The sequence below is a fragment of the Leucoraja erinacea genome, unplaced genomic scaffold (assembly GCF_028641065.1).
Source record: "Leucoraja erinacea ecotype New England unplaced genomic scaffold, Leri_hhj_1 Leri_105S, whole genome shotgun sequence".
Lineage (NCBI taxonomy): Eukaryota > Metazoa > Chordata > Chondrichthyes > Rajiformes > Rajidae > Leucoraja > Leucoraja erinaceus.
The window spans coordinates 283,920-295,770 of record NW_026575297.1 but is presented as its reverse complement, the minus strand read 5'-3'; the positions used below and the strand labels follow the sequence as shown (position 1 = coordinate 295,770).

General features: G+C 42.2%; 1 long non-coding RNA gene across 1 annotated transcript; it reads left to right on the top strand.

Annotated features, from left to right (window-relative positions):
- The first annotated feature begins 1,690 nt into the window (after nt 1–1,690).
- On the top strand, nt 1,691–5,304 carry LOC129715208 (uncharacterized). Its single transcript, XR_008726458.1, has 2 exons — nt 1,691–2,319; nt 4,455–5,304. It is a non-coding gene; the product is annotated as an uncharacterized LOC129715208 (long non-coding RNA).
- Nucleotides 5,305–11,851: the final 6,547 nt, after the last annotated feature.

Genomic DNA, 11,851 nt, shown 5'->3' with positions numbered 1-11,851 from the left:
AGGTCACGTCTGTTTTCCATTCGAACAAATCTCCTTAAATAAAATATGCAATTCCATTCCAAATACAAAATATAATTTGATATAAGATAAAAGAAAGTGATAGAAAATTGGATTAGTAAAGTGTGGAAAGTAAAAAGAAAAAGCAACTACAACTACAATGAGTGCAGTTAGTGATAGCCACCCTAATGTGGCTAAGCATCTATGGACTTCCATAGCTTTTGGTTAATAAAAATACTAGCTCAGTACTTTCCTTAAAAAGAAAGTTTCCAATTCGATGCAAACAATTTGTGGGGGGGAAAGAAATAATGATTATAGTCCATTAATGATGTAATTAGTAGTCTCAAATTGAAATGCTAGTTTTGTATAATATAAACATTTATCAAAGAGTAATCAAAAACAAAAACTTCAGAGAGAGCGCAACCATACATTTTTCATTATAAAATACCTGAATCACACTTTACTTATATTTCATACTTTTAGTTAAGTCAAAAATAATCTAAATAATCTAATTATCAATAGTTAGTGCTAGTTAGTATTCATGATTATTAATAGTTGTTAGAAGTTAATACAAGAATGTAAGTATTATATATCCGTTGCAGGATATTTACCCAATTCTTATTGTGAATTTTAGACAACTCTTAAATATAATAGTTTAAAGTTTACAGTTCCATATCTTCTCTGCTAGATAGCAGTATCCAGGTAGGTGTTGAGTGTTGAATATTTTTCAATCTTCGATCTTGTCCTTGATGTTCTTGGCAAATTCAAATGCTTCTGTGTGCTTGATGAAGAAGTGTTCTTCTCCTTGTAAGTAACTCTTAGTGTTGCGGGGTATAACAGTCCATATCTCAAATTCTTTATGTTCTTCAGTATTCTTCTTGTTTCTGTGAACAATGCTCTTTTCTTAGCAACTATCACAGGATAATCTCTGAATACGCTAATCTTGTCTCCTTCATATACAAGATTTCTGCTTTTGACAATTTTCGTCATCATGTCATCCAATACATGGTCATATTGGACCTTTACTATCATTATTCTTGGAGGGTCGCCCGCCTTTGGGCGACATCCCGGCATTCTGTGCGCTCGGGCAAGTAATGGTGCCTGGTCCAGGTTCAAAATTGTTTTCAGTACATCTGCAGCAAATTCGCGGGGGTCACGAGTCCCCTCTCTGCCTTCCTGGATGCCAATGATTCTTAAGTTCTGACGCCTTTGTCGTCCCTCCAAGTCTGTACATTTTTCGGTAATTTGACGCATTAACTTTGATAGGCATTGGTTCTCGGTGATGAGTTGTTTTGTAGTTGCGGTACTTGTCTCAGCAAATTCCTCAAATTCTTTTACAATCTTGTGGTGTTGGTTTAATGTCTGGAAGATAGTGTGAGAAAAGGGTTTATATGGATGGTTGAATTATACTAGAACTCTGAAAAATATGAGAGAGGGAGGGAGAGGGAGGGAGGGGGGGGAGGAAAGAAAGAGAGAAAGAAAGAGGGATAGAGGGAGGGAAGGGGTGCGAGATAAAGTTTAAGCGACATTGAAAAGTTTTGAGAAAATTTTGAGAAAGTTTTTAGAGAAGTTTGGGAAAGATTGAGAGCGAGAGAAAGAGAGAGAGAGAGAGAGAAGAGGGAGAGGGAGAGAGAGAGAGGAGAGAGAGAGAGAGAGAGAGAGAGAGAGAGAGAGAGAGAGAAGAGAGGACAGGATGACAGATTATCCCTTGGGGCACCCATAAACTGAGAGGGCTAAAAAAAAAATCTAAATAAAAAAAATTAAAATAAATAATAAATAAAAATGCTTCACCCTATATCCCTGATGGGGAAGGAAATGGATTAGGGCTTTGGAGGAGGAGAACGTGGGACGATTATTGGCCATGAAAGATTTGAAGGCACCATTGGTAAAAGTGGTGGGAACCACTATGTGTCAGATAAAGATGATGTAAATTGTTACAACCGGGCCGACAAAAGACTACAAACATGGCCGCCGCTCACAAACTTACCGGCTACAGCGCCATCTTCTGGTTGGATGACGTCATGACCGAGGGTATGCAGGCCCCTCAGCAAATGTTACCCACTTAAGGTGAACCCCAAGGAACAAAGGGGAATGAGAAGGTGGAGAGTTGAAAATGAACAAGAAAAAGAAGGCATGTGGACATTATATTATGAACTATTGTGGTGGAAGTCATTCTTCTTAAAGTCAAGCAGAATTGAAGGAGGTGGTGGGATTGTCATTTATTTCCAACCCCCGATTCAGCAAACAGTTGGTCTCTGCGGTCAATGTCAATGAACAAAGCCCCTGGTTGAAAAGACTGAAATAAGTGATGAACTGACACAAGTGAGTCCTATGAGGGAACCAAGCGGGGCCAGAGAATTACATGCCAATAATACATGTCTTGGGGAACTTTTCCTCAAAGTCCTATCAGGAGTGAAATTAATCTGGAGATTATAAGCCCTAACAGGACTGGGGTCCCCAAGAGAGAGAAAGGGATTTAAGGAAGGATGTCAAGAAAGGCCAGGATGAGGTAGGTTTTTTTAATTAGATGGGAAAGGCAGAGTTGAAAGTTGAGGGGGAACTTCTTTACTCAGAGAGTGGTAGCTGTGTGGAATGAGCTTCCAGTGAAGGTGGTGGAGGCAGGTTCGATATATGGTTAGATGGTATACCCTTAGAAAGTATTTGCTGATGTGGACAATTTGTTGGTTTGTTCCACAAGTGAAGAGAGAGAAATACTTCAGAATATAAGACAGCAGATGATGACCTTGGGAAAGGCAGGATATAGTTCAGACTAGATTGGAAATTTTGAAATTGTATGGTGAAATGGAAAAAGTACATGTCAAAGAAGTTAAATTAAATGCAGACAAAGCAGCTGAAACAGCATCTGGAAGAGATGTCCAGGGTAAGTCTGAATCGATTTAGGTATGAGCACTGTAGTGTCGTTTATGCTGAATAAGGTAATTAAGAGGTTTGGTAAACCTACAGAAATCAGCTTTGACAACGGATTGTTTTCATTTGATGAAAAGAATAAATGGAACATTGAAGGTTAAAATAAATAAGATTTGTGTAATGCTCTGCCATTGGCACTGAAGAAATGTTGCATGCAAACTAACCAGCAGGTGACACAATGGAGAAGTTCCTGCAAGGGACCGAGTTTGGAACAGTTACAGATAGAATTAAAAAAGTATATGAAACAGTTAATAATGATATACAAGTCTATTTATGAACAGGTAAAGTAAAAGCTGTCGGAGATGGACCAGGAAGAAGGACCCTTTAAACCTGAAGACAAGGTGTATGTATGAGTTTTCTAAATCACCGACCGATGTTCGTTTAGAAGGTTGAGATACCTAGTACGATTTCAATAATTACATGAGGGCTGTCCCACAGGTACGAATAGACAATAGCCCTGAGGTAAATGAACAGGAGGACAAAGAAGAGTAGAGTTTTAACAAGAACTTGTTTGACATCAGTGGTGGGAAATAATGGAAAGGATACTAAAGGCAATATTATAGGAATTTGGATAAATGGGGTAGGATTAGGAAGAATTACCATGGATTTGTGATTGTGACATTTGACTAATCATGATTTTTCTTAAAAGAGGTTATTAGGAAAATTGATGAGGTTAAAGTGGTGAACTTCAGTAAGGCCTTTGACAAAGTTCAATAAAGGAAATAAGGTTGGTTAAGAAGTGGTTAGTAAGGAATAGCAAGATGGATTAAAAGTGACTGTTGGGAAATGTCAGAGAGTAATGGTGGATGGATGTTTATCAGGTTGGAGGTCAATGGCTAGAGGGGTACCTCAGGGATGTGTGTTGGGACCACTGTTGTTTGTCATGTGAATCAATAATATGGATGTTGGTGTGGTAAGATAGATTAAGAAGTATGTAGATAATACTAAGATACGTGGTGTTGTGAATAATTAAGTAGATTTTAAAAAATGTACAGAGAGATTTAAGTCATTTGGAAGACTGGGTTGAAACATGACAGATGGATTTAATGTTGATAAGTGTGAGGTGATACATCTTGGCAGGACAAATTCAAATTAGACTTACATGGTAAATGATTGTGAATTGAGGAATGAAGTTGAACAGAGGGATCTAGGAACAACTATGTATAATTCCCTGAAGGTGGAATCTCGTGTAGAAAGGATGGTAAAGAAAGATTTTGGTGTGGCCTTTATAAATCAGAGCATTGTGTATAGAAGTTGGGTTGTAATGTTAAATTGTACAAGGTATTGGTGAGGTCAATTGTGGAGTATGGTGTATAATTTTGGTAGGCATAATTATAGGAAAAAGGTTAACAAAATAGAGAGTACAGAGGAGATCAATTAGAATGTTGACTGGGTTTCAGCAACTAAGATACAGAGAAAGGTTGAACAAGTTAGGTTTTTATTATTTGGGAAAGATAGAAGGAATACCCACCATGGTAATGATGTTTTCTTAAGGAACTGTTTACTGGCAGTATCTCATTCTATTACAGAATTAAAAACCAAGGAGCTGTTGGCACAGAGTCCCCATCTCGACTTGCCAATCCATTCTGTGAAAGCAGAGAACTGGGATCTTGTAAAATCATGGAAGGAAGAAAAGCTGCAACCAAAGTGGACTGGACCCTACCTTGTGTTATTAATCACCGAGACAGCAGTACGAACAAAAGAAAAAGGGTGGACACACGCAAACCGATGTAAGGGTCCTCTGGAGGCCCCACCGGACAATATCAGCCCGTAGACTGTGCGTGAAGGGAAGGAACCATTGACTTTGTGCCTATTCGGATGTTGTATTATTCCCTGCGCTGGCCTTCAGAACACAGTATGACTAGCGAGAGGAGGATAGGGAGGCGAAGAATCTGCTGCTAGCACTAGAAAAGGAAGATATAGTATAATTCAAAAGATGCGTAGCAAAAAGAAAAATGGTGGATTGTGAGAAAAGGGTTTATAGGGATGGTTGAATTATACTAGAACTCTGAAAAATATAACTTAGAAAGAAATTAGCTTATCAGCAGAAGCCAGACTGCTGGTAGAATAAAGTAACAATATACAGAACAGAGAGAAATTCTAGATAAAAAGTAGCAAACAGATAAAAACTTCAGCAGAAGGCCTTGGGAGTCTTTGACGTCAGGAGATGGTCCGAGACATTCCTGGACTTTCTCGTGGGAATGTGGGCTTTATGTTATGATTGGACGAAACTCGATGGGGAGACATGAGGTAGTGACCATAGTGAAGAAAAGTATAAAGATAGAAAGCATCTCCATTTTCTTTGTGCCTCTAGGGGACATCAGAGGAGAGGCACCTATTCTGCAGAATATGAAATTAATAAAAACACTTCTTTGTCTGAATTTGTCTCAAGAGCATTTGTGATTTTTGAATCTCACAATAGGTTCAAGTTTAGAATCAAATCTGGATTCCATCTTATTCAGTTTTTCATTTACTTCTTCAACATTTTCAGTCAAATTTCTTTCCATATCTAATTTCCAATCTTCCAGGACTTTGTGTACCATCTCTGGGCCGTAGACATGACCCAAACAGCAATAGCCCTTGTAGTTTGGAGATGAACCACTTGTCTACTGGCGAGAGTGGCTTACTGGATTTGTCAAAAATCGTTTCTCTGTTTTACGCTTGAATTGTAGTTGTTCAACAAGGTCCCACATAAGAGATTAGTATACAAACTTAAAGCATATAGTATTGGGGGTTCAGTATTGATGTGGATAGATAACTGGCTGGCACATAGGAAGCAAAGAGTAGGAGTAAAAGGGTACTTTTCAGAATGGGAGGCAGTGACTAGTGGGTTACCGCAAGTCTCAGTGCTGGGACCCCAGCTATTTGCAATAAAAATTATTGATCTGGACAAGGGAATTGAATGCAACATGTCTAAGTTTGCAGATGACACAAAGCTGGGGGGCAGTGTTAGCTGTGAGGAGGATGCTAGGAGGCTGCAAGATGACTTGGATAGGCTGGGTGAGTGGGCAAATGCATGGCAGATGCAGTATAATGTGGATAAATGTGAGGTTATCCACTTTGGTGGCAATAAACAGGAAAGTAGATTATTATCTGAATGGTGGCCGATTAGGAAAAGGGGAGATGCAACGAGACCTGGGTGTCATGGTACACCAGTCATTGAAAGTAGGCATGCAGGTGCAGCAGGCAGTGAGGAAAGCGAATGGTATGTTAGCAGTCATAGCAAAAGGATTTGAGAATAGGAGCAGGGAGGTTCTACTGCAGTTGTACAGGGCCGTGGTGAGACCACACCTGGAGTATTGTGTACAGTTTTGGTCTCCTAATCTGAGGAAAGACATTCTTGCCATAGAGGGAGTACAGAGCAGGATCACCAGACTGATTCCTGGGATGTCAGGACTTTCATATGAAGACAGACTGGATAGACTCGGCTTGTACTCGTTAGAATTTAGAAGATTGAGGGGGGATCTTATAGAAACTTACAACATTCTTAAGGGGTTGGACAGGCTATATGCAGGAAGATTGTTCCCGAATTTGGGAAGTTCAGAACAAGGGGTCACAGTTTAAGGATAAGGGGGAATTCTTTTAGGACCGAGATGAGAAAAACATTTTTCACACAGAGAGTGGTGAATCTGTGGAATTCTTTGCCAAAGAAGGTAGTCGAGGCCAGTTCATTGGTTATATTTAAGAGGGAGTTAGAAGTGGCCCTTGTGGCTAATGGGATCAGGGGGTATGGAGAGAAGGCATATACAGGATACTGAGTTGGATGATCAGCCATGATCATATTGAATTGCGGTGCAGGCTCGAAGGGCCGAATGGCCTCCTCCAGCACCGATTTTCTATGTTTCTGGACTGCGCTGTCTGAAGCGCAAAACAACTAATGGAGTGGTCATACCTTGTAAAATTGGATGTATACCTAGACCTGCTCAACTTAAGGAACATTGCAAGGGATCCCATACTGGGTTTTCCAGCCCAACGACTGATGTCTCGCCAAACTCGTGCTCCCCTGCATCCCGGCAGCTTTTACAGCAACAAGTTTGATCTCCGCCTGCAGTCCAGAAACATAGAAAATCGGTGCTGGAGGAGGCCATTCGGCCCTTCAAGCCTGCACCGCCATTCAATATGATCATGGCTGATCATCCAACTCAGTATCCATTACCTGCCTTCTCGCCATACCCCCTGATCACTTTGGACACAAGGGCCACATCTAGCTCCCTCTTAAATATAGCCAATGAACTGGCCTCATCCCCTATCAATAACACATGCCTGCCTTTTCCCCATATTCCTTGACTCCACTAGGCTCGAGAGCTCTATCTAACTCTCTCTTAAATCCATTCAGTGACTTGTCCTCCACTGCCCTCTGTGGCAGGAAATTCCATAAATTCACAACCCTCTGGGTGAAAACGTTTTTCCTCACCTCAGTCTCGTAGGAGGAGGAGCCATCTTGGGGAATGGCTGCTAACCAGCAGCCGTCCGTTTAATCCATTTTTTTCCCAGTTTTTAGTAAGTCTTGTTTTTCGTCTGTAGGAGAAATGGACTTCTTAATGTGGGGGGGAAGGAGCTAATCTTACTTCTAGGTCCCTACCTGGTCAGTGAGGCAGCTTTTTCTCCAGGTTGCATGTCGACCCTTCCTCGTGGCCTACCAGCGGGCGTGGAGCGCCGTTTCCTGGCGGGTACCGCCCACCACCTTTGCTTCGTTGGTGGCACAGCGCTGGAGCGTTATCATGGAGCGGAGCGGGCGATGCCTTGCCTGGGTCGCCGTGCTGGATTGGCGCGCTGGAGCTCCGGTGAGCTGTGACCGCCGTGATCAACACCTTCGGACTGCGGGTCTGCGGAGCGGAGCCGACTTTAACATCGGGAGCCTGGGAGCTCCAACCCAGTGCGTCCCTGTCTGCTTTGGAAGCCGACAATCCCCTGCTGGGAAGTGGCCATTCCAGGTGGCCCAGCCACTGTGAGGACTCTGCCGACGCCGGGGCAACTCCACCCGGCCAGAATGGCCAGGAACATTGGGCCTCCGTAGAGGCAATAGCGGTGGCCTCAATAGGCCTGACTTTTGGGAGAACTGGGGTTGGGGACTGGACTCTGTGCCTTCCCCCACAGTGGTTGTCAAGTCTTCTAATGTTTTTGCAGATTCCCCGCTTGAAAGGGATTTGATTTATCTACCCCGAAATGATGAACTGGATTCACTCAGACCAAACACTTCTTTTCCACCTTTTATTTTCTCTTCCTTTTATTTTGGCAGATTAATCTTTAGCAGTTTTAGCCTTTACCAGGTGAAAAACCTTTACACACAAAGGTAAAAAATATACACATTACTGTAACCAAATATAAATAACAGAAAATTACATGTATCTAACATTCCAACTCATAGCAGCCATTTTGTTTTTTAAATAATTTTCACATTTCATTAAATGAAAAATACAGATAATGCCCACTACTGTTACCAATTTTTTAGCTTAATATCATATGAATCTTTCCTGTTTTTTAACACATTTTACCATATTTTTTAAAATGCAATTATTTAAACTAACACCACACATAGCATATAAGCATTAGAAATTAGCTCACATTAGCCCTTAACCCCACAATGAAGCAGGATGCACTTTACATAGACAACAAACACTATCATCACCCTGTCATCTTGGTTAACAAACACCACCAATATTTCAAACTTTCTCAATCAACACGTTAGCCAGACAAGTTTCTCAGATATTAAAGGGTTAAACAGAGTCTCTGGGGCTGCAGTCTTCGGCTCAGTTCATTTAGAGTTCAGTCCTTACCGGCTGCCAATCGGGTCTGTAGAAAATCAGTCCTGCTTGCCTTTTCTGGCTATCATGACAGTCTTTTTGGACAGTCCTTTTGATTTACTGTTCAAGCTTTGCCGCTCGCAAGTCTTTTCTGTCTTCTTCACTGGCTTCTGGTGCTGTGTGCCCTTTTGAAAGCCCCGGGCAGAACTCGGCAGGCTGGGGTTCCGCCCACTTTAATCACTGTCTCGTGATTTCAATGTAGCATTTCTCTGCACCCGTTCTTTCATTTCAGTTTGACTTGATAGTGGTAACCACTGTGGGGGGATGATTTTTCTGTGTCTTATTACTATGTTAGTCTGTGTCCAAGATGGCTGTCGGAAGGGAGAGTGGACACTGGCGCGCTTTAGCTGCCACTGCTCTCTCTTCACATTGTGTTTTTTGATTTTTTTGATTTTGTGTCTTTGGAGCGATTTGTATCTAATTTTTATATTGATGATGTCGTTATTATTTATTTTTCTCCGACTATATGTTTTTTTTCTCTTCCGTTAATCTTTGTAAGGTGTCCTTGAGATTTGAAATGCCCCCGAAAATAAAATGTATTATTATTATTAAATGACCTCCCATTTATTCAAAGACTGTGGCCCTTGGTTCTGGACTCGCCCAACATTGGGAACATTTTTCCTGCATCTAGCTTGTCCAGTCCTTTTAAAAATGTATATGTTTCTATAAGATATCCCCTCATCCTTCTAAACTCCAGTGAATACAAGCCTAGTGTTTTCAATGTTTCCTCATATGACAGTCCCACCATCCCAGGGATCAATCTCGTGAACCTACGCTGCACTGCCTCAATCACAAGGATGTCCTTCCTCAAATTAGGAGACCAAAACCGTACACAATACTCCAGATGTGGTCTCACCAGAGCCCTATACAACTGCAGAAGAACCTCTTTACTCCTATACTGAAATCCTCTTCTTATGAAGGCAAACATTCCATTAGCTTTCTTCACTGCCTGCTGTACCTGTAAGACAACTTTCAGTGACCGGTGTACAAGGATGCCCAGGTCTCGCTGCACCTCCCTCTTACCTAACCTAACCCCATTGACATAATAATCTGCCCCATTGTGTTTGCCACCAAAGTGGATAACCTCACATTTATCAATATTATACTGCATCTGCCACGCATCTGCCCACTCACTCAACCTGCCCAGGTCACCCTGCAACCTCCTACCATCCTCTTCGCAGTTCATTCACACTGCCACCCAGCTTTGTGTCATCCGCAAACTTGCTAGTGTTGCTCCTAATTCCTTCTTCCAAATCATTAATATATGGTAAACAGTTGCGGCCCCAACACCGAGCCTTGCCATACTCCACTCGCCACTGCCTGCCATTCTGAAAAGGACCCGTTCACTCCTGCTCTTTGCTTCCGGTCTGACAACCAATTTTCTATCCATATCAACACCCTACCCCCAATACCATGTGCTCTAATTTTAGTCACCAGTCTCCCGTATCAAAAACCTTATCAACGGCTTTCTGAAAGTCTAGATACACTACATCCACTGGCACCCCTTCATCCATTTTACTTGTCACATCCTCAAAAAATTCCAGAAGATTAGTCAAGCATGATTTCCCTTTCATAAATCCATGTTGATCTGGACTAATCCCTTTACTGCTATCCAAATGCTCCATTATGACCTCTTTAATAATTGACTCCAGCATCTTTCCCACCACCAAAGTCAGGCTAACTGGTCTGTAATTCCCCGTGTTCTCTCTCGCTCCTTTCGTGAAAAGTGGGATAACATTAGCTATCCTCCAATCCACATGAACTGATCCTGAATCTATGGAACATTGGAAAATGATCACCAATGCATCCACTATTTCTAGAGCCACCCCCCTGAGGACCCTGGGATGCAGACCATCAGGTCCAGGGGGTTTATCACCCTTCAGTCCCATTAGCCCAATACTATTTCTCGCCTAATGAAAATTTATTTCAGTTCCTCTACACCCTTAGATCCTCTGACTTCCAGTACATCTGGGAGATTGTCTGTGTCTTCGTTAGTGAAGACAGATCCGAAGTATCTATTCAACTCTTCTGCCATTTCCTTGTTGCCCTTAATAATTTCACCTGTGTCTGCCTTCAAGGGACCCACATTTGACTTTGCTACTCTTTTTCCCTTAACATATCTAAATAAACTTCAGTGTCAGTTAGTGTGTGGGAGGCGTAGGAAACAGGCTTGCGGTCGTCATCGGTAGTGGTCTGCAGGCAAGCAGCACCAAGTCCATACTGAGACGCATCGCAAGTGAGCATTACTGATAACTCAAAAGCAAAGTAGGTGAAAGTAGGTGCGCTAGCCAGCTGCAATTTGAGAGTGTCAAAAGCTCTTTGGTGCTGCGGATACTAGGACCATGCAGCTTCCTTGTGTGTGAGTTCTCGCAGGGGGGCAGATATGTCCCGCTGAGGTTGGGAATAAATTTCCCCAGGTAGTTGACCATTCCAAGGAACCTTTGTAGACTCGCAACATCAGTAGGAACTGGCATTTCGTTGATAGCTGCAGTTTTTGATGGGTCCGGTCTGAGACCATCACTTGCGAAAACATGTCCGACATAAGTAACTTCTGGGACTCTAAACTTGCACTTCAGGGGATTGAGTTTGAGCTGAATATCTTTGGCACGGTCTAGTAATTTCTTCAGATTGGCGTCAGGTTCAACAAGGTCGTGTCCGTTGACGAGAATGTCATCAACAATGATGGTGCATGGATACTCAGCAAACAATTGTTCCATCGTACCCTGGAAAACTTCGCTGGTGGAGTTGATGCCCAAGGGCATTCTCAGAAATTTGTATCGGCCAAAGGGGGTGCAGAACGTAGTAAGATTGGACGAGTCCTGGTCCAGTGGAATCTGCCAAAACAAGCTTTTGGCATCCAGAACGGAGAATACTGATGCGTTGCCTATTTGAGCAGCAACTTCCTCTAATGTTCGCAAAGGGTAATGCGGGCGTTTGATAGCAGTTTTAAGATCTCTGGGGTTTATGCAGATATGGACCTCCTCCTTGTTTTTTGTTCCGTTGTGACCACCATGGTGGAAACCCAGTCAGATGGTTCTGTAACTTCGGCATTAACACCCATGGAGATCAGTTACTTGAGTTCATTGTGAACTCTGTCACGCATGGTATGCGGAACACTATAT